Source organism: Sciurus vulgaris, assembly GCF_902686455.1.
Source record: "Sciurus vulgaris genome assembly, chromosome: 11".
In the NCBI taxonomy this organism is placed as follows: domain Eukaryota; kingdom Metazoa; phylum Chordata; class Mammalia; order Rodentia; family Sciuridae; genus Sciurus; species Sciurus vulgaris.
In genome coordinates this window covers 75632994-75654948 of record NC_136472.1, presented here as the reverse complement: position 1 = coordinate 75654948, position 21955 = coordinate 75632994, and the positions used below count along the sequence as shown (strand labels likewise).

The following is a 21955-nucleotide window of genomic DNA, read 5'->3' as shown; positions in this document are numbered from 1 at the left end:
ATTCCCAGACCTGGCTTTCAAGGTGGCCCCAGCCTGGCTAGAGGTGTCAACTTGCCCTTACCATCTTATTTACAATTGTATCCTGTTACCTTGAGTCTGTAGTTTAACATCTCTCATCTCTTTCACACATAAGCATCTGCTTCATTTATTCATGTACCCGATATTTATTGAATGCCTATTGTGTGTTATTTTTTTCCCTGGAAACATTGAGCAACTGGTGTGTTGTAGGCCTTGTTGTGGAGCTTGTGAAAGAGAAATAGGAGAGGAGATCATCTTGGTAAATGGAGACTTAACAATGAAATATAGTTGAGGAATCAGTGTGACATTAATTATAGGTGTGACAAGAGGCACTTATGCAGTCTAGTCTCCTTGAATAACATTGCCTTTGGATATGCTGATCCAGATCACTAGTAGACACTGGAGTCTTGAGGGTTTCTGTTAAATTCGAATACGTTGTCAAGTGGAAACTAGTGGTCCAGAACTAGAGTTATCAGCTCCAGGACTGATGATGGTTTCATAAAGGGGATGCCTGAATGCCTCTTCTGATTTATCAGATCAATATAGTCAACAATTTCACTCTGGTAATACCTCCTGTCACTACTGGAGGTCTGTCTCATGGGGTCCTTTGCCTTCAGTCGTGATTCCCAACAAATAGGTGGAACATGCTATGTATTTGCCCACCATATTGACTCAGTTCCCATTCCTTCAACTAGCCTTGTCCTTTCCTGCTTCCATGCTGTTGCTCACAATTACGATGGAAAGAGATGATTTGGAGCCATATCTGAACTTGAGAAATTGATTCCCCTCTTTCTTACTCTGTAACCATGGCAAACTTAAGAGACTTCGAGAGAAAAATAACAGTACTATACTTTCCAGGGCCATCTGTATTAAGATATAGATGAGAATTTATGTGGAATTACCATGCTGTCACATGATAAGTACCATTTTTCTTTCTTTCCTGCGGCACTTGCTTTTATTCCTACCCCAAACTCTACTTAAAATTCTGTCCATCATTTATTTAGCTCTTCTCTCATCTGTCCAGTAAAGCTTTTCTAGTATTCCTAGATGTGAAAGATAGGGGCTTTTTCTTTTTCTCACATATGCTTCATTGTGTGGGATTTTAGACTTTCTTTTTTCCTTTCCTTTCCTTTTTTTTTTTTTTTTGGGGGGGGGGGGGAGGCGGTACTGATGATTGAACCCTGGGGCACTTTACCACTGAGCCATATTTCCACCCCTTTTTACTTTTCACTTTGAAACAGGGTCTCATTAAGTTGCTGAGGCCGGCCTTGAACTTGGCGATCCTCCTGTCTCAGCTTCCCAGTTGCTGGGATTACAGGTGTGTTCTACCATACCCAGCAAGACTTTTGAAGAAAGAGTTCCAAGTAGAAAGGGGAACAGCACAGAAATGGTAGAAAACTGAACAAAATTGCAACCTATTTGGAAGCAGAAAAATAAAGATCGGTAAGAGACAGTGTGCAAATGGTGTAAATGAGGTGTTTTGACATTCAGTGCAAGGTGATTCTCAGCCTTATTTCATCCCACTAGGCCTAATGTGAAGGTTGTCTCCAGTTGCTACTATTAACCACAGAAAAGTAGCCACTGATTCTTCTTTATTCAGTGGGAGAATCCTACCCATCCCTCATAAAACCCTGAGCTTTTAGGATTTGATGCTATGTTTTGATTCAAATTGGGCAGTCATATTCCAGACTTTTCTAAGAAGACCTAGCTTGGTCAGCAGAATAGAAAACATCAAGAATGACATCATTCTGGTGATCTTTGAAGGGAACACCCAAAGATGTTCAACACAACTGCTTGTTCTTTTATTTTTCATTTCACACCTGGTACAGTCAGGAAGTTACATTTAAAAAACAATTTTCTCTTTCAAAACAAAAACAAAACAAAACAAAAACCTCCCAGTCAAAAAAAGCACTTATTCATCCACTATCCGGAAGAACTCATTCATTGGAGCTGATTGTTCACATTTGTAGAATTTTGAATTTTGTAGATGGAAGGGGACTTAGAGTTGAATAAGGTCTTCAAAAGGAAACAAAAGGCTCTTGCTTTCTGTATGAACAGAGTTCATTCACAAGACAGTTTTTCCTAATCTATGAGAAGTGATTTCAGACTATTAGCTAATTGGTCGAGGGAGGTGACCTCTCTCTTTACAAGGGCTGTCTGCTCTTAGGGATCCACATAAAGAACACATCTTAAGCTTTCCAGGACAGCCACGAGCAGCTCCATCAATTCTTCCATGTAATGGCCAGTCATAACCACAGAGGAACAGTGCATTTCACTGGAGAGCAAAGCCATGAAAACCCCAGCAGCTGCCAACAGCTGATCCTTGCCACCACTAGCTCAGTGTTGTTTTGGGCTTTGAAATATTTCCGAACAATCTTCCAATTTGCGCTATTGTAAGGAGATAAGTGACCTTCCAGAAATAGTCTGCTGTTTATTATTTTAAGTGTTATCAGATGCTTAGTCTGTTGAAATGACACTCATCTGTTTAGTAGAAAACAAGGGCAGGACTCATTTTTGACCATCTTGAAACCTCAGATGGGTACAAAAAAAGAAGGAAGGGAAAATTTCTGTAGGAAAGTTTAAAATTTTCTGGAATTGAAATGTGAAGGAAATGAGAAAAAAAGGCCAGAGATTCAAGAAAGGAATCAGGAGAAGATAACTCAAAAGAGTACATAAGTTGAAGGATTCCTCTGTCCCTAGTCTGAGAGGCAATGAAACTGGAGTTACCTTTAAAAAAAAAATAATAATAATATGTAAAGTCTTATGATGAGAATGACCATAACTATCGTAAGATGACCCTCAAACCAAAACAACCCCAAACTGGTGATCAAGAGACTTGGTGTGTGTAGCACTTTGTATATCCTTGTTAGTGTAATAATTAAAGGTCAGGACTTTGGACCTGTCACACATGAGTTTAAATTCTGTTTCTTTTGCCTACTTACTTTATAACCTTGGCTGAACACTTGGTAAGGATTTATCTCAGAAATACTTCCAGTTTATGTAAAAGAAAGCTGACTGATAGTAGTTTAAACAAATAGTTCATTTTTCTCATATTACAAGAAGTCTGTAATAAGCAGTTGTTGCCTTTGGTTTAGAGACACAGAGAGTTGTGATCAAGGATGCTTATTCTGCCTTCCATCCAGTGTGTTGACCTTCAACCTCACGGTACCAAGAAAACTTAAAAATTTTGCAGGAGCCCCCAAAAGATTTCTACTTGTGTCTTACTGCCCAGAATGGTAACATGTGGATACCCCCAGTTAGAAAGGAGAAAAGTAAATGTTCTGTGTTTCTAGACTCTGAAATGGAGGTAAACAAGGAAAAGAGGGGATTGTGAATAACTATTACATCATCCAGCCAGCAGTGCAGCTTCTGGTGCATCATTCAATTAATGTTAAAGCTCTTATGATGATGGCAACAAAGAACACACCTCATTGTGCTTCTCTGAGGATCAAGTATAATATTTAACATTTTTTTTCTTTATGAAGTGCTTTATCTATGAAAGAAGTTTGTTGATGGTTATTATTGCTATTACATGTTTAGAAATTTCTTAATGATTGATCTGAAGAAAGGACAACCACGAAGGAGAGCATGCCCGTGCCTTCATTCTGTCCTGGCCTAGCACCAGATCTAATGCTTGCAAAGACTTCCCAGCCCACCCAGAACCACAGCAGTTGCTCATTCCTCTGAATTCCCAATATCTTTTCTGACACGTACTGTTTATCTCCTGCTTTATATGGCATGGCTTCTTAGCTAGGTTCAAAACTCCTTAATTTTAGGATCTATAATAGAAAGTGCCTTATGACATGAAGGAGAAATTCAATTGCTATTTGTTTATTGACTGAATATTTTCTATTTTTCACTGACAGCTAGACTTGAAATCGACTAAGGATGGAGGGTGTTTAGAAAGATGGTTTATTCTGTGGGGAGAAATTTCATTTTCTTTTGACAGTGCTCCACCATTCTTTCTTCAGCTTCTGTCTTCTTGCTTTTTCCCCCACTAAGATGAAAGGGATGAAACATATCATTCCATTTTTTTATTTAACGTTCCAGCCTTTTCTCAACTAACTCTTGACTCTGACTTAGCTATGGGGAATTTTGCCCTACTTCCTGGTAGGGTAAAAAACTCCTAACTTCTCAACTGCCATCTCTTAAGACCACGGCAGAATGCAAATCCTTGGAAAATAGCTTCTCTGGTACCCTTGTGCACACTCTGTCACTGTCCTTGTTTCTTTCTGGAGACTTAAGAGTCAAGTAGTATTGGAAAAACAAATCCATTGACTGAAAACTGAGGAGGAAGTGATTTTCTGATCTTTGCTGAGACCGAATGCTCAGAATGTGTAGGAATCTTAGAACCTAACAGTATTAAATGAACATTTAGCAAGGAGTGTTTAGTAGCAAAGATAGCTGCCCAATCCTAGGTTCCTTCCACATTTTTCATTGCTACTTCTAGTTGTCAAAACTGCCTAAGGAGTCAGGCACGGTGGTGCATGCCTGTAATCTCAGAAGCTCAGGAGGCTGAGTTAGGAGGATCACAAGTTCAAAGCCAGACCCAGCAACTTAGCGAGGCCCTGTCTCAAAAAATAAAAAAGGGCTGAGAATGTGACTTAGTGGTTAATGCCCCTGGGTTCAATTCCTGGTATTTAAAAAAAAAAAAAAGTGCACAGTGAAATACAGATATCAGAGTAAGCACAGCCCTATATCTGAACTGGAGGTGTAGCTCATTGGTAGAGTACTTGCCTAGTATGTGAGAGGCCCTGGGTTCATTCCCCAGCACCTCCCTCCTCCCCCACACACAAAGAAAAGAACAAAACAGGCAGATTTCAGAGCAGTCGAATTTACTGACTTTCTTTTTACTATGACCCTCAGATTTTAAGAAATAGAAATATGAGTACCTGCTAGCATGTAATTAAATAATTTATTTATATAAATTTATAAATAAAATTAAATGAGCTTAAATTCTTAAATTATTATATAATTTATTATATAAATAATATATTTATATTAAGTCATCAATCCAATTATTTTGTTTGTCTGTTTGTTTAACTTTGAATTGTACAAATACCACGGATTTCCTAACATATTTCTCATATTTGCGGCCGCTTAGTTTTCCCATACTTTTAATTCTTGTCCATTTTTTCCCTCTGTTTGATGATGGTTGTTTAAACATACCAAATGAAATGCCAACTGTGGTACCTGTATTTCCAAGGTTTAAAATTAAAAAAAAAAATACATCCAGACAAAGCAAAACCACAAAATCCTAATATCTATAAAGCAGTTTGCCAAGGCTTTAGAAGTGTACAGTTTCAGTGCGTTAACCTTCCTCCCTTCTGTTGTAGAGACTAGGAAGAAAGAGCCAAAATAAGGTGGAGCTGTCCGCTTTCCTCATTTCTGCCTGGTAGGTCTTAAAGTGTAGTGTGCAAATGTGAGTCTGGGAGTATTCTGCACAGTGAGGGAAATCCAGATCCCAAGCTGTGTAAGGTAAGACAAGAGGAAGCTGAGATGAAACACTAGGGAGGGTAGACCTTAATGACCCTGTGAAGACCAAAAAGCAGCACAAAGATGAAGGAAACTGGTGTCACAGAATCCAAAGGATTTAGGAGGAGACTTTAGGAAAGGAGTGCTCGGCTGTCTCAAATGCTGCCAAGAAATAGCAAAGATAAGAGCAGCAACAACAAAAGTATCTGTGGGATCTTACCGCCAAAGAAAGATCACCCATGGTGAAGACTTACTGTTCTCCCTACCCAGTGTCCCTAGGCCCTAATCACTCAGGACCACCTGCATCTTGTTTTCCAGTGTTCCTGCACATCTGGTTTCCATTGGGTATAAAAATATAACTCTAAAAGATCTTTGGCCTCAAATTATTCATTTTGATTCTGGAAGAAGGACTTAGTCATTATGTGCCTGTGAATTTGGAGATGATTAGTGATAAGATTTTGCTTTCTAATTGGGATCCAGAACTTCAGAGTGTGTAGATGGGGTGGCAGAGTGAGATGGTTAGAGGTTCACCAGGACCCCAGACAGGCTCTGGAACATTTTCAAAACCCCACCTCACCCCCCACTTCTATCATTTGGAGGGCTTGCCTTTCATGTTAAATTGTGTTCAGTGCTACAGGGAATGCACTGGTACCTGGGCTCAATAAATAGCAGAATTGGGCCTTTGTAGGTGAAAGGGAAGGCTCTGAAAACAAACTCTACCTTCCAGTTTCTTCTCAGACCCTCGGGCCTGAGGATACTCCACATGCCTGTTTCCGCCTCTGGGCACCTACAGAAAGGTTCTTTCTCCACCCCGCAGTTGCTGCCTTTTAGTCTCTGATGCTGCCTGTTCGTTCCCTGCTGTTCATGCCCTATGCTTTTGCATTACTCACACGTGCCTTCAAGCATAGGTGAATTTCCTGCATTCCATTGCCACTTCTGTGCAGGCTTTCCAATTCTTTAGATCTCCCTTTAAATCGTGGGGTTTATTCTTTGATAACTAAAATTCACTTAAACACAGGCTATCATTTGGACTACCGATCCATTTCTCTAACCACTTGAATCAAGCCCTGGTGTGTGAAGAGCGGGGGCTGCACCTTCTTTCTGTGCTGTGACTTACATGTACAGGGAGCCTGGAACACAGTAAGGATTGATAAATGCTGCACTGAGATTTAAATCATACCAGGTACCCTGGTAAGCTTCTCTTGGGCAAGTGAAGCCAGTGTGAAGCTGGCCTCACTAGCTTGGTGTGCAGGGAGAGTCCCAAGTCTGGTAGCTTCCTGAGCCACTTGTTGAAAAACCAGGGGCCCTCACCACTTGCTTCCAACAGCCTGTGTATTTTTAGTCCTGCTTTTCATGTTAGTTTCCCGTTAACTGCTTGCAGGAAATCTTTTCTTGGACATACTCTGCCCATTTCCTGTAGTCTTCCTCTCCACATTGTATCAGTTTGGGGATGAATCAAGTCAGCAGTTTTGGAGAGGGCTTGTTCTCTTCCCTGCCACAGCCTCCCCCCTTTGTGGGACACCAGAAAGCTGCCTTTCTTGTCTTTTCTAGGGGTAAAGGGAGGAGGGGCAAGCCCTCCGTGTGTGTCAGCCTCTTAGCTGCCTGACACAAATGTCCTTTTGTGTGTGGAAGGGGCATGTGTGTGTTTTCCCTTCCCAATGGGCACTTTGATTTCTTAGGTCCGGATGGTACCCTCTGAACTAGAAGCAATGGCGTGGTGTACAGAGTCTCCTTAGTGAGGAGGCTGTGGTGGCAGCCACCATTTTCCCTTCTCTGCCTCTGCCCCCACCCTTTGTCCATTGTGAGTCTGGTCTGATTGGAACTAGCTGAGGATGTCTGCAATCCCTTCTAGGCCCAGAGCCTCAGGGGCACTGTTTCTACTACCTTGAAGACTTAAAACTTGGAGAAAGGAATTTTCCATAATAAGGATAACAACTCCTTATGTTTCTATAATACTGGTTTTTAAACATGGTCTGTGTTTTTAGGAACTGAAAATCTGGCTTTGTTAACTTTAAAAATGGAGGATTTAGATCAAAAGATACTTGTTTCAGTTCTGGGCCTGCTATTTAATGACCATGAGACCTCAGGCAAGTGATGGGACTAATAATAGCTCCCTCTTCATAGAATGTTCCAAAATTTAAATAAGAAAATATATGTAAAGTGCCTGCTGTGTGGGAAGCACCCAAATGTTAACCAAAAAGGGAAGAGGAGAGAGGGATATTAAGTGAGACCATTTTAAATGAGCATGCCGTGCGTGCGTACAGTGCTGAGTGTACTAGTTGCTAGTTGAGGTCTCGGGTCGTGCCTTTTCCCTTCCCTCTGAAGCTTCCCCTTCACCTGGATGCTCATTCTCACCATTCCTTCCTTCTCTCAGTCATCCTGCACCACGGCTCTTCCTTGGTAAGGTAACATGGCTCTATTATCTCAAGTCAGATCACTTTCTCTTGGAGCCAGCTCCTAGCCCAGTTCTCAGCACAAAGTAAGGTCCGACATCTACTTGAATAGGTTCTTGCTGTGAGAAACTCCAAAATGCAAACCCTTGTGTTTTTTCTTTTTCCCATTCTCCAGGGGCCTGCCCCCAGTCACTCAAACTGATTCCTTGATTTGTATACCCAGGTATTAGTCTAAGAAATGGAAACCACTGCATATACTTTAAACAGGAAGGAATTTAATACACGAAATTCAATACTTAGTCAATGAGAAGACTTAAAGCTGTGTGTCCCAGTCTAGAAGTTCATGAATGACCTCCCAGGACACCACCAGAGTGATCAGCCTAACACCCCACCCCCACTCCATAAACAGCAGTCCAGGGACTGAAGGTCAGACTTGGGAAGCTGGAGAACACCTAGCCATATAAACCCTTCAAATGTCCATACTTCTTTTGCCAGCAGAAACAAGAAATGGCCAAAAGAGCAGGAAAAAGGTCTTTGCCTTACTTCCATCTTCCAAGTCTTATATGAATGCAAATATTTGGCAGATTAACTGCAAGCAAATATGGCAAAGGCGATTTTTAGTTTTCCAGAATTTCTAACTAGAAGGAGAATGGAGTAGAGGTTGAGGGAGCTAACCTACGATACCCACCAGCCAGCTTCATCTAGAAAGTTTTCATGGAGCATTGTGACAGGATGAACTGGATGAGGAAATCCAAACAGCCCCTCTACATCTAGTTATTACCTTGCAAGTGCAGACTCACTTCCATGAAATCATGTTTGTCTGTGGGAAATCCTCCATGTCTCCCCATGGCCTCTAAAGAGTCTGATTGCCCCCGCAGGCTGGCCTTGTACTTGTTCAGGACACATACTATTCTTAACAGATGTTTGAATGAGTGCCTGCCCTATGTGTCAGATGCTGTGCTAGACAAAGGGAAGACAAAGTCAAAAGAGGAAAAACCAGAGTCCATGGTAGTCTGGTAGGGGGACAAAATAATGAAACTTGTTGCAAAATCATACTGTGTTAAAGGGAAGATATCCTCAGGAACGTAGATGAAATGTGCATATACCAAACTGGGGGAGAGAATAAGGATGAATATGAAAGGGCTGCATGTACTCAGGTGAAACGGTAAGTATAAGGGATTTTTATTAATATAAGAACCCACGTCTGGACATGTAAACTCCGTAATCTCTTTTTCCCAGTTACCCATCCCAGACCCAAAATTCCAAAATGTTCTTAATTTTTCCTTACAGTTCTTAATGACAGTTTTCAAACATACAGCAAAAGTGAAAGAATTTTAGCTGGGTGCAGTGTGCATGTCTTTAATCCCGACTACTCAGAAGACCAGAGCCAGAGGATTTCAAATTCAAGGCCAGCCTGAGCGACTTAGCAAGGCTGTCTTAAAATTAAAAATAAAATAACATAAAAATGTAAGGGATGGGAATGTAGCTTAGTGGTAGATTACTTGCCTGGCATGTGTGAGACCTTGGGTTCAATCTCAGTACTGAAAAAAATAAACAAATAAAAAGTTTTATAGTTAATACCTACATATTAATCATATAGATTCTGCCATTAATATTCTACTATGCTTGCTATCACATACCTATCCATCCAACCCATTTTCCATTACCCATCTTGTATTTTAAAGCATTTAAACTAAATCAAAGACATTATACTTTTCTCCCTACATAATTTATTAATTTTCTCCCTAAATGATCTAGTCATTGACTACAATTCCATGTGTTTGGTATTCCTTTGAGGTAAAATTTGCATGAAGTGAAATGCTCAGATCTTAAGAGAGCATACTTGAGATTTGACAAAAGTAATTCAAGCTCCTATCAAGGTATAAAACATTATGATCCCAGAAAGTTTACTCATGCCCCTTCTGAAACAGTGGCCCCATACCCACCCTCTAGGAGTAACCACCATTCTGATTTTTTTCCCTATCCACCAGGAATTAATTTTGCATGCTTTAGAATGTCATAGAAACAGAATCTTATGGTATGTACTCTTGTACAAGGCCACTTTGGTTCAGTATAATACTTTTTGAGATCCATCCATATTGTTGAATGTATTTTTAGACCATTCCTTTTTATTGCTGCATACTATTCCATTGCATGAATATGCCAGTTGACTTTTGCATCCTCTAGATTGATAACTATACTGTTTCTAGCTTTTAGCTACTAAGAATAAATCCACTCTGAATTTTTAGTGTCCTTTTTAATAGACTTATTTTTCCCTCACAGTTTTAGATTTACAGAAAAACCAAAAAGGTAATACAGAGTTTCCATATGCCCCACACCCAGTTTTCCCTATTGTATTGTTCAATTTTTAGTTACCACAATAAAATACCCAAGGCAGGCTGCTTAAGAAAAGAGGGTTGTTGAGCTCAGAGTTTAGGAATTTCAAGGGCATGGCACTGGCAATAGCTCAATTCTGTTGAGGTTCCCCTGTGCTGTGTCACGTTGTGACTGATGGAAATGGTGGGAACACATCTAGGGCAGAGTGAACGCAAACAGGAAGCCAGGGAGCTGCTGTTGTGGCCAGGCCTAGGTTTTTATAACAGCCACTTTTTGTTTGTTTGTGTTTTTTTTCTTTTTTCTTTTTTTTTTGTCACCAGGAATTGAACCCAGTGGTGTTTAACCACTGAGCCACATCCCCAGCCCTTTTTATTTTTGGAACGGGGTCTCACTAAGTTGCCTCAGGCCTCACTAAGTTACTGAGGTTGACCTCAAATTTGCAATTCTCCTGCTTCAGCCTCCTGAGCTACTGGGATTACAGGCAGTGTAACCCTGTGCCCAGCCCCTAATAACCGTCTTAGGAGAACTCACTATGTTCCACAGGAAGTACTTAAGTCCCTTCTGAGGGAACACCCTCACTTGACCTAGGACCTCTCACTTGGCCCCACCTCTTAAAAGTTCAGACTATCAACACCACTTTCCTGCAGATTGGGCCTCCAGTACACGAACCTTGAGGGAACATCCAACACTCAAACCTTAGCACCTGTTATTGCATCCTACATACAGTGTACTCCATTTTTTAAAAAATCAATTTCCTTAATGTTCTTTTTAAGGCCCCTTTTGGCTTAGTGTTTTTGCCTGGCTGCCTAACATTGCTATCTGGGAAGATCACAGATGCGATGCTACCAGTAAATACCCTGCAGTGGGAAACCATGCTTGTCCCCATTGAGATCATCCACCCAAAACTTGTTCTGTCACCTAAGTTGGACTCCCAAGTGCCTAGCTCGGATGGGTTGTATATCATTTCTGGAAGTTTTGCTCAGGGTAAGGCCCTGGGTCTAATGCTGAAGCCTGCAGGTGAAGGGACAGGCTCTGTCCTCATCTGCACAAGCAAAGATCACCCTGCCCTCACTTTCTGGCTTTTCCTGTCTGGGCCTTCCTCTCACCTCCAGTGAATCCTCAACAAAGTTAAGATGCTTTTCCTAAAGTATAATTCACTGTTATAACAACAATTCATTTTTATGCTGTACTTGCCAGTTTATAAAGCTCTTCAACATTCATATCTCTTCATTTCAGTTTATATGTTATGCCCATCTTAGAAAACTAAAGTCCAAAAAAATCAATTAACTTCTCCAAAGCCACACCGCTAGTTATTAAGAGTTAGCTCTGTCCTACCCTTGAATCCTGATATTTTTCTTCATATTGTATTCTTTCTACTCAGAAGTAATGGACTGTCTATTTCTTTTCAAGGCAAACATCAGGTAAGACTCACTGCCTCTGTGCTTCAGCCTGCTTTTCCATTCCCATGAAGTGCTTCCCTGTGGGCTCCAGGAACGATTGTATGGAGTTTCCCTAGCACTTCATCCGTTTTGTTGCCTCCATGCATTTTAATGTCTTCCCCTTTATGTTCCAAATATTTTTTTCTTTCTTTCTTCCTATCTTGTCTCTGGAATTTGCTTCTGGGAATATTTTCCATCCTTTAAGACTCATCTCAGATACTGTGTGACCTTTGTATGAAGCATCTCCTGATCCCGTCTCTGCTTTCTTCATTTGTTCCTAGCTTGAGGTGCTCAGGTCTTCATTCTGTTCACAAATTAAATTTTCAGGACTCAGAAGACCCATTTCATATCAAGATGCAAACAATAATCAAAACATGATCCCTTGAAATCACTTCTTGCCCATTAGGGGAATGAGAGCTGTAGAGGAGTGGTGAAAAAATAACATGGGATACAGACTGGCTCAGATAGAGATTTATTGAGCTCCTACTGCGTACCTAGCACAGATGCTCCATGCGTAGGCTTCTGTTGAATACTAGGCACTGTGCATTTGGACTAAGTAGGAATGACCTTGAGCACAGCCAAGGCAGAGGTTCACTCTCTGATTCAAGAGCACAGAAGAGATCTTTGCTTGGTTAGCTCTACCAGTTTTTCCTCACCTTTATCCCACACCAACACTTTCTGGCTTTTCCACTTCTAGGTCTTCTTGCCTCCAACAAATCCTCAATAAGGTTTTAAGACTTTTTTTCCCAAAAGTATATCTTAGAGTAAAACCTCACTTGGTTGTGCTTTAGACATATTTGTGATTGCAAAATGCATTCTCAGGGGGGTCTAAACATTCTCTATATAACAGTTCATCAACTCAACTAAAGTAACTGAGGTCCTCTTCTACACTGTGTCTCTGAGAATACAAAGATGAATAACAGTGTTACCTTGACCTGAGAAGTTCCTAGCCGAACACAGACACCTTCAATGGCAAGTAATAGCAAACAACATGAATCCTGTTTTGAAAAACATAGGACAGAAATAAAGTAACAACTTTTTATTCCTACAGGAAAATCCTTCAAAGTACTTTTAAGGTCATAATTTCAAATAGTCACTCCTCATTTAACTTCTTCTTTCTTTTTTTTTTTTTTTAATTTACAGAAAAGAAATTAGTACAAATTCAATTCAGTAGCGTGTACTACTTTTATCTTATTGACCTTTGACCACAGTGTTATTTTATTTTATAAGAAAATATAAACAAACGCAAAAACAAATCTCCCTAAGATTTTATCAGTGTGAGATTAAGTGATTTTCTCTTCAAATAATGTTTGCTTCTGTTGTCAAGTTGTAATATGATTTTAAATGAGACACTCTTGTAACAATGACATCTTCTATAAAAATAGTGAAGGAGTTCTTTAGATGCAGATATGAAGTAAACTTAAAAATATAATTTAAATGGTTATATGCAAGGTGCATATAACATACTATGATATTAAATGGTACTGTACTTTGTATTATGAAAGGGAAATATTTGTGTGTGTGTGTGTGTGTAAAATGTCTTTAAAATGAAGCACCAGAAACTGAAGACAATGATTATCTCTATAAAGCAGAATGGCATGACTTCGATTAGGATAAGAGGAGACTTGTTAATATTTGCCATTTTATACCTCTTGATTTTTGAGCCATATTACTTCTTCAAAAATACAATATTTAAACCAGGCATGGTGTTGTGTACTGGTAGTCCCAACAATTTGGGAGGCTGGGGCAGTTGGAGTGTTTGAACCAGGAGTTCTAGGTCAGCCTGGGGAACAGAGAAAGACCCTAATAAAATGAAAATGTTTAAAAAAAAAAAAAAAAAAACCACCATCACCACCACCACCACAACAAAAAACCAGTTTGAGGACAGTTTATTGAAAGTTCATAGAGTGCTGTGGATTTTTTTTCTTATTCAATCGTGTTTTTCTGGTGAAATCATCCTTAAAGTATAATCTCTGTATCTTGTGATTTGACAACTGACAACGAGGTATCAGGGTGTTGCTAAGTCATGTAGGATTCTTAGAAACCCCACACTTTAGGTTGGTAGTTGTTTCTGTGGTCAGGAAGAAGGCACGTAAGAGCATAGATAGAGTTCTTAGAAACCTACCAGCATTACTTCTCAGGGGTAAAAGATCCAGAAGTTCATTCTAGCTCACCACTTAGTGTGTGTTTGAATACCCTCTGCAAAAATGTGCCTAGTGGTCCTTGTCACTGCAGTGCTGCTGGACACTGTCCAAAGAGCTGCCAGCTAGGTCAGGGAGCACCCCAACGCCAGGGTTTCTGTGCTGTCTTGGGAAGATCACTGGACAAGGCATCATATTACATTTGGCTTGTAGAGTCTCAGCTCTTCTCCCTCTGGGTCTCTGTCTCTTCCTCTCTAAAATTTGGGCATTGAACTGTGTTGAGGATTGTAGGTACATGGCATGACTGCTACCACTTTTCCCTCCCAACTGTAATAGACATCACTTCTGGCAGATTATTTATAATGGATAACCATGAACAACATCTCAGAATTCTTCTCAGCACTGTCTTCCAGGTGGTTAGAACCACTGGGTGGAACTTGACAAAAAGATAGAAGCCATGCCCTTGTACCTCTATGGTTCTCAAGCATCGGTGTGCTGGTAATTATTTAACAGCAGGTTCTTAGGGGGGGAAGCAGCAGCAGCCACACTGACTTTCGGCATTTGCTCATTTCCATGGTGTAAACTTTCCTACCACGGCTGGTTTCAGACTACCAAAGTGAAATCAATTGGGTTGCAAAATTCCTGAAAAATTAACAGTCAGCTTTCATGACTAACGAAGGTGGATTCTAGCCATCACTGTGAAACTGAGGAGTTTGGATTAACTGGCTACAGCCATAGTGAAAATGAAAACAACCATTCTCACTAGGAAATTTTATGTAGGGTCACAATTCTTACCTTGCAATCTTTGGACTTTGGAAATACCTGGCAGTCATTAAGACTTTGGTGAAATTGTTTTACTTCCCTGGGCCTCAGTTATACTATCTTGGAAGTGGGAGTAATGATTCTTGTTTCTTAAGATTATAGTGTGTAATAAGAGGCTGCATAAAAGGACTTAGCAGAGTGTCTAGCCCGTGGTTTGATTTCCAGGCTGTTCCCCTTTCCTGTTAGGTTAGGCTGTGTCTTTTCTCTTCCCCACACGTGAAAGGCTAGTCATTACTTTTCTTTTCTATCATACTCACTTGACATTCCCTTTTCCTGTGCCTCTCACCTCTACTCTAATGTTCTAATCTTTTGAGTGAAATATAAATATTTAACTTTACCTGTTCTGAATATTTTATCCTATGTATTATCTATTCAATCTTTTCTTAGTTGTTTGTGCTGCCATAGGTTATAGACAGACTTGCAAGTAGAGACCAGCTCTGTATAAGCCTCTTGTACTATCTTCTGTCATAGCACCAGGAGCAAATGAATGCCAATAAGTCCCCACTCTTAGGATCAAATCACATCAGGGCTTTTGCCCCAAGGCGTTTCTCTAACCGAATAGCAGAGGAGGCTGCTGGAGTTAAGCTCAGAGTATGGTACTCAGAGTATCACACCTACCAGTATATGTTTGTGACCAAAGAGCTGACAGCAGGTAGAAATAGCTTCACATATTTTTAATTTTTAAAAATTTTTTATTGTTTATTTTTACAGATTGCATTTTGATTCATTGTACACAAAAGGGGTACAACTTTTCGTTTTGTGGTTGTACACAATGTAAATTCATATATTTTATTAACACATTTTTTTTCCTTATGCAAATGATGTGCTTCTCAAAAGTCCCAAACTAAATTCTTTTTTTGATACTGGGGATTGAACTCAGGGGTACTCAACCACTGAGCCACATCCCCAGCACCCCTCCTTTTTTTGTATTTTATTTAGAGACAGAGTCTTGCTGAGTTGTTTAGGGCCTCACTAAATTGCTGAGGCTGGCATTGAACTCGAGATTCTCCTTCCTCAACCTCGGGAGCTGCTGGGATTACAGGTGTGCACCACCATGCCTGGCTCCCAGACTAGGTTCTGATTGAAGCATACATACAGTCTTCTCCCTCCTCCAGTAACGTGTTTATAAAGTGAGGTTTTAGAGGAACTGCAGCATAGCCGATGCAGCGTCTCTGCATCACGGGAGTCAGTTCTCCCGACACTTAATACATGTCTATGCTGTGCTCCAGGCAAGACTGTGGACTGGGAGCAAAAATCTGAGAGACACCATTCCTGCCTGCAAGGCACTTACAGTCTGTAGGTAGGGGACATAACTCAGCCAGCAGATTAGCCTAGGGAGGCATGTGGGAGAGCATCCTGGAAGAAGTGGCAGGGAAAACTATTCCCCTTCTTTCCTCACTTACAACACTTAGTACTGTGCTGTGATTGCTGAGTCCTTGGTCCAGGGGTGATCCTGTCTACTCCTGCTGCCTCAGCTCTATCCCTATGTGATGCTCTGTATCTCCCACCCACGTGTGAACTTTGAGGAACAAATCTGTGGCCTGCAGTTCACCTCTACCAGGATGTTTTGAAGACCTGCAATTCTGAGCGTCCACAGTTAAACCCAGTATCCTCTGCCCTGAACCAAATCTCCCTGTGCTCCAAACCTGCTCCAGTAGATGTCACAGTTGGCTCAAGCTGTAAGTCTGCTGATCATTCTTTGTTCATCTTACCACCACATTCCAACAATCACTAAGTTGATTCTAGCCATTAAATACCTGTTTGCATTATCCTCTCTTTCCCCATTGTCCCACTGTACTCTAAGCCACCGTCATTTCTCACTGGGACTACAGTAGTCTCCCAGTTGGCATAGTTGACTGTTGGTCTTCTTCTCCAGCTTTTCACACAATAGCCAGAGTGAGCTTTCCAGAACCAAATCTAGGCATAGCACTCGCCTTTTCTCTTGTCCTTAGTACAAAGTTCAAGTTCCTTAATTTCTTCCCTCTGGCTTTTTCCAACCCTTTCAACTCCTCTAGCCATCCCTTGACCATCTTGCCATTCATTCTTCTGGCACACTGGTTTTCCCATGATCGTCATATTGATCATGCTTTATCATAGTTACTTGTTTCTTGTTGACATCTCTGCTAGATACTAGGCTGTGAGACCACAGACCACATCTGTATTGTTTACCGCTGTACCCTCCACCGCCATCATAGTACCTGTTCAGTAGAACACTGCATGTGTGAATAAGTTCATTATTTTAAATGTAGTTTTTGTTTAAAAGTTTTTATAAAATGAATAAAAGGCCTCTAACTCTTTGGTAAGTGCAGTTAGTCTATAGTAAATTATTTTTATAATACATCTTCTTTAGATGATGCACATGGGTTCTGTCAGGGGCCACAGAGATCAATATTACAAAACTTAAGAGTAAGTTAGAGGGAAAGATGTAAGAGTGGAAAAACCTGAAGAACAGAAACCTTACACATTTTAATCCTTACTAGTGCTGCAATATGTACCTTCATGCATATATCTTTTTCTTTCCTTTGAATCAGTTGCCTGAAATGAGAATTATTGGGAAAAAGGGGAATTTTTAAGACTTTCAAAATACTGCCAGATTGTTTTCCAAATGCATCATACTGACAGGGTACACACAGGATGGCTGCTTTATCACACCCTTTCCACCACTGTCATTAAAATCTTTTTGCTAGTTTAATAGCAGGAAAAAAATGGCTCTTCCCCATTCTTACTAGTTAAAGCTTGGTCTTTTTCAGTCTCATTGTTCCTGCAGCTCCTTCTGGAGAAGCATCCTGACCCTCTTGGACAGTCAGAGGTTTCGAGGCTCACAGCCTCAGCAGCCCCTGGGGTACAGCATCGCCCTTGTGCAGTGGTAGGGAGTGTAGTGGTAGAGGGAGGCAGCTCACAGACCACACCATTGTTAGAGGGTGCAGTCACTGGGAGAATGCTGTGAGAGGGATGAAAAGAACGATTCTCCATTCTTGATTGTTGTGATTCCAAGGATGAGCCAGCAGCTCCAGCCTGGGAAGGGATGGGTCTTTACTGCAGCCAGATGCTCCTTTTTCCAGTGCTGCCTCCCATTGTTCCTGGTGAGAAGGGGTGGGGGACAGCACAGCAACTGAAACAGATTAACTTATGCTAGTTTCCTCCCTTTGAGTGAGTGCCCTGGACCTAGGACATTCCAAATTGGTCAGAAACCATTTAGAAATAAGAATATGGTTCAAGGCCCACAGTATGTTAGAAGCCAGCCTTCTGAGTTTACACACCATTCCTGCCTTTATCTATGTGAACTGCTTGAGGCAGAAAGCGCTTTCTTTCTTCTCCTTCCCCACTGCCACTGTCTTCGTTGAGGCCCCTATCCTGTTTTGTCTGGGCTACAGCAATAGCTTCCTGCTTCCCTTCATCTATCCTCCTCTACACTGTTGCCAAAGTGATATTTCTTCCATGCATGTTGGATCTTAACCATTCTCCAGTTTAAACTGTGAGTACTTCCTCACCGCCTTCAGAATAGAACCCAAGCTCTTTTTCCAGCTTTTTTTTTTTAAAGCATTTAGCAGTCAAATCCCAAACTGCTTTTCCAGACTGGCTTCTGTCTCTTCTCCGAACTGTTCTGGGTCTCTGGTCCCTCTGCCCTGATGCTCTTCTGCTTCCTTTCTACTTAATTAACTCCTGATCCCTCACATCCCTCCTCAAAGAGCTTGCCTCTTCAGTCATCACCTCCTGAGTGGATTTCCCCAGACAGTGGCATGCATCAGTTACCTCCTGTTCCTACAACCTTATAGTAGCACTTACACACAAGATTGTGATTTCTCCAATTGTTTCCCCCCAAATCAGGAATTATCCCCTTTCCTTTGGATATTTGCATCTGTGACTGCCCTGCATATAATTATTTTGCACATAATAAGTCCTACAAAAATGTTTCCTTTCCTTCCTTTCTGCTAACCTAGTCTTAAGCTCTTTAACTTTTGGTATGTTCTTATTTTTAGAGTCAAAGGAGAATGTAATGGTAGTTTAATTATTTCTTCTTCTTCTTCTTCTCCTTCTCCTTCTCCTTCTCCTTCTCCTTCTTCTTCTTCTTCTTCTTTTTTTTTTTTTTTTTTAATGACTGACAAAACCAAAGGCCAGTGAGGAAAGGAATTCACCCTGGGATGCACAGCCAAATTTATTGACAAAGCTAGGGAATATGATTGGGACTGATCTCCTCAGGTAACTTTAAAAGAACCTTGATATAAAGGTAGCATCAGATAGAAATGAAGGAACTAAAAGTCACTGCCAAGTTCTTGGCTGAAAGCTTAAATATGTTACCTTTTTTAAAAAAAAAATTCCTTATTTTTAGATTGTGGCGAAGTACACATAACATAGTTCACCATCATAACCATTTTTAAGTGTGTAGTTCAGTGGCATGGGGTACATTCACAATGGTGTACAAGTATCACCACCATCTGTGTCAGAAACTCATTTTTCCAAACTGCAACTGTACCCCATGAGATAATAACTTCCTATTCCTTCAACCCCCAGACTCCTGGCAACCACTGTTCTGCTTTCTGTTTCTGTGACTTTAGCTCCTCTAAGTACATCATATATGTGAGATCATACAGTATGTGTCTTTTTAGACTGCTTATTTCATTTAGCATAATCCCCTTGAGATTCATCCATGTTGTGGCATGCATCAGAATTTCCTTTCCTTCCTTTTTAAGACTGAATAATATTATACCACCACATGTACATATGAGTTTAATTTCTCCATTCATTCTCCACTGGACAGTTGGCGTGCTTCCATCATTTGGCTATTGTGAATAATGCTGCTGTAAATATAGGGGTAAAAATACTTGTTCAGGTCCCTGTTTTCAGTTCTTTTGCGTCTACAGCCAGAAGCAGAATGGATCATATGTTACTGTATTTTCAGTGTTTAGAAGAATTGCCATATTGTTTTCCACAGTAGCTGCACCATTTTACATTCCCATTAAGAATGCACAAGGGTACCAGTTTTTTCACATCTTCATTATTTCTATTTTCTAACTTTTAAAATAGCAGCTATCTTAATGGGTGTGATATGGTATCTCATTGTGGTTTTGATTTGCATTTTCCTAATGATTAGTGATGTTAGCATCTTCTCATGTGCATCTCTATCTTCTTTACAGAAATGTCTACTCAAGTACTTTGCCCATGTTTTTTATGGGATTGTCTTGTTACTGAGTTGTAGTTCTTTATATATTCTGCTTATGAACCCTTACTGAATTTATGATTCGCAAATATTTTCTTCCATTCTGTGGATTGTCTTTTCATTCTGTTGACTATATTCTCTGACTCACAGGAGTTTGATGTAGTCCAGTTTACCTCTTTTTACTTTTGTTATCTATGCCTTTGGCAACAGAGATTTTCCAGGAAATTATTGTCAAATCCAAGTCACGAAAATTTTCTTCTGTCAAATTCACTATAGTGAAACTTTTCTTCTTAGAGTTTTATGGTTTTAGGTCTTATATCTAGGTCTTTGGTCCACTTTGAGTTTATTTTTGTATATGACATAAGGTAAGGGTCCATCTTCATTTTTTGTATGTGGTTATCCAGTTTTCCTAGAACTAATTTTTTTTTTTTAAATGGTACTGGGTATTGAACCCAAGGCATCATACATGCTGGGCAAGTGCTCTATCAATGAGCTACATCCTGAGCTTCCCAGCACTATTTGATGAAAAAAAAGTTACTGGTGATGCACATTTGATCCCAGCTTCTCAGGAGGCTGAGGTAGGAGGATAGCGGGTTCAAAGCCAGCCTCAGCAACAGCAAGGCACTAAGCAACTCAGTGAGTTCTGTCTCTAATAAAATACAAAAAAGGGCTGGGAATGTGGTCGAGTGCCCCTGAGTTCAACCCTGGTTACCCATCCAAAAAAAGTTATTTTATATGTATGATAATCCTGAGATGTGTTTTTAACTATCTTATGGATGAGAAAGTAGAACTTAAAGATATCCTAAAAGCAAGCCTGTTGCTAACTTTGGTATGCTATAGGAATAAAGAAGGAAAAAAAGACCATTTGATATAAGGTTAGAAGAAACGGGTAATGAAGAGAGAGAAAAGCAGAATAAGATTTGGATAGGCAGGTAGGCCTGAGCAGACCCTTGCTGTGTGTTTAGAGTGCTCCTCGGAGCCTTTCTCTTCTTCCCTTTTACTCCTCTTCTTTTTCTGACTGTCTCCAAATAGCTCCTTCCTTTTTCTCCTTGGAAAACCATTAAAGCTCTTTCTCCATCTCCAACCTGGTGTCCCAGCCTTATCTGCCATCATCTTTCCCCGCCACTGGGCACCAGAGTGGAGCTGTGCTGGTTCCCACTGCTTTGGTGTCCAACCCTGCCTCTGCACACTGTGGCCATTTCATCCACTGTGCCTGAAGCATGCTACTTAACTCCTCCAGGGCCTCTTGGGGAGGGGGCACAAACACCTCTGCCACCCAGGAGTGTGCCACAGAGGTGGGTGCTCAATGAATGGCTCAAAGATAGGACTGGTTTTTGTTTCATCCACATAATCATTCAGCACACATGATCTAGACCTTCAGGGATTTGTAAAAAGTCACTCTGCCTACCAGTGATTTCAGTCTAGTTGGGAGAAGACAAGATACTTATACATGCACTTTACATTTTAATATTCTATGCCATGTAATCCTTGTAACATTCAGTGAGTGGCAGGGGGGACTGGTTTTATCTCCATTTTAGGATTAGGATGCTACGGCTCAGCAAAGTTGAAGGATTTGCTTGAGGCCACGTAATTGGCAGGACATCAAGATGAGACTGAAACCTAGGTTCTGGCTTCAGGAATGGTGGTTTTTTTTTTTTTTTTTTTTTTTTTTTTTTTTTTCCCCTTTCTGCGATGCTGGGGATTTGAACCCAGGGCCTTGTGCTTGTGATTCAAGCACTCTACTCACTGAGCTATATCCCCAGCCCTAGCTATATCCCCAACCCTGGAATGGTGTTTAAACACTTTAACAACTCAATTTGTTTATCTTTAAAATGAAGATGATAGCATCCACTTTCTGGGTGGCGATGTATGTGAGTAAAGAATGTAGCATCTCACGGGCACGTCCTGTAGGTGCCCAAATGATATATATATATATATCTGGTGTCCTTGTCACTGTTGTAACATGCTTCTTGGGCATTACTTTGGAAAAGGGTCCTGCAAGTATTATCCTGCCTTGGACTCCTAGGAATGCTCATAGCTGCTCCTGCTTCACAGGCGAGTCCTATGTGAAGCACCTCATGATGCCTGGTCGATTCAGGTGCTCAACAAATGGTTCCTTTACTTCCCTTTTATGGGTGAATCACATGGGATTTGATATGCCTAAATTGAGAG

General features: G+C 40.7%; 1 protein-coding gene and 2 pseudogenes across 4 annotated transcripts in view; 2 read left to right on the top strand and 1 right to left on the bottom strand.

The window, feature by feature from the left end:
* The window catches only part of LOC306640671 (coiled-coil domain-containing protein 43-like), a 436234-nt pseudogene that overhangs the window by 12789 nt on the left and 401490 nt on the right, over positions 1-21955 (bottom strand). The gene's annotated exons all lie outside the window — the stretch shown is intronic.
* The window catches only part of LOC306638567 (actin-related protein 3B-like), a 317597-nt pseudogene that overhangs the window by 45301 nt on the left and 250341 nt on the right, over positions 1-21955 (top strand). The gene's annotated exons all lie outside the window — the stretch shown is intronic.
* GAB2 (GRB2 associated binding protein 2) overlaps positions 1-21955 on the top strand; it is a 207084-nt gene that overhangs the window by 70064 nt on the left and 115065 nt on the right. The window lies entirely within an intron of this gene.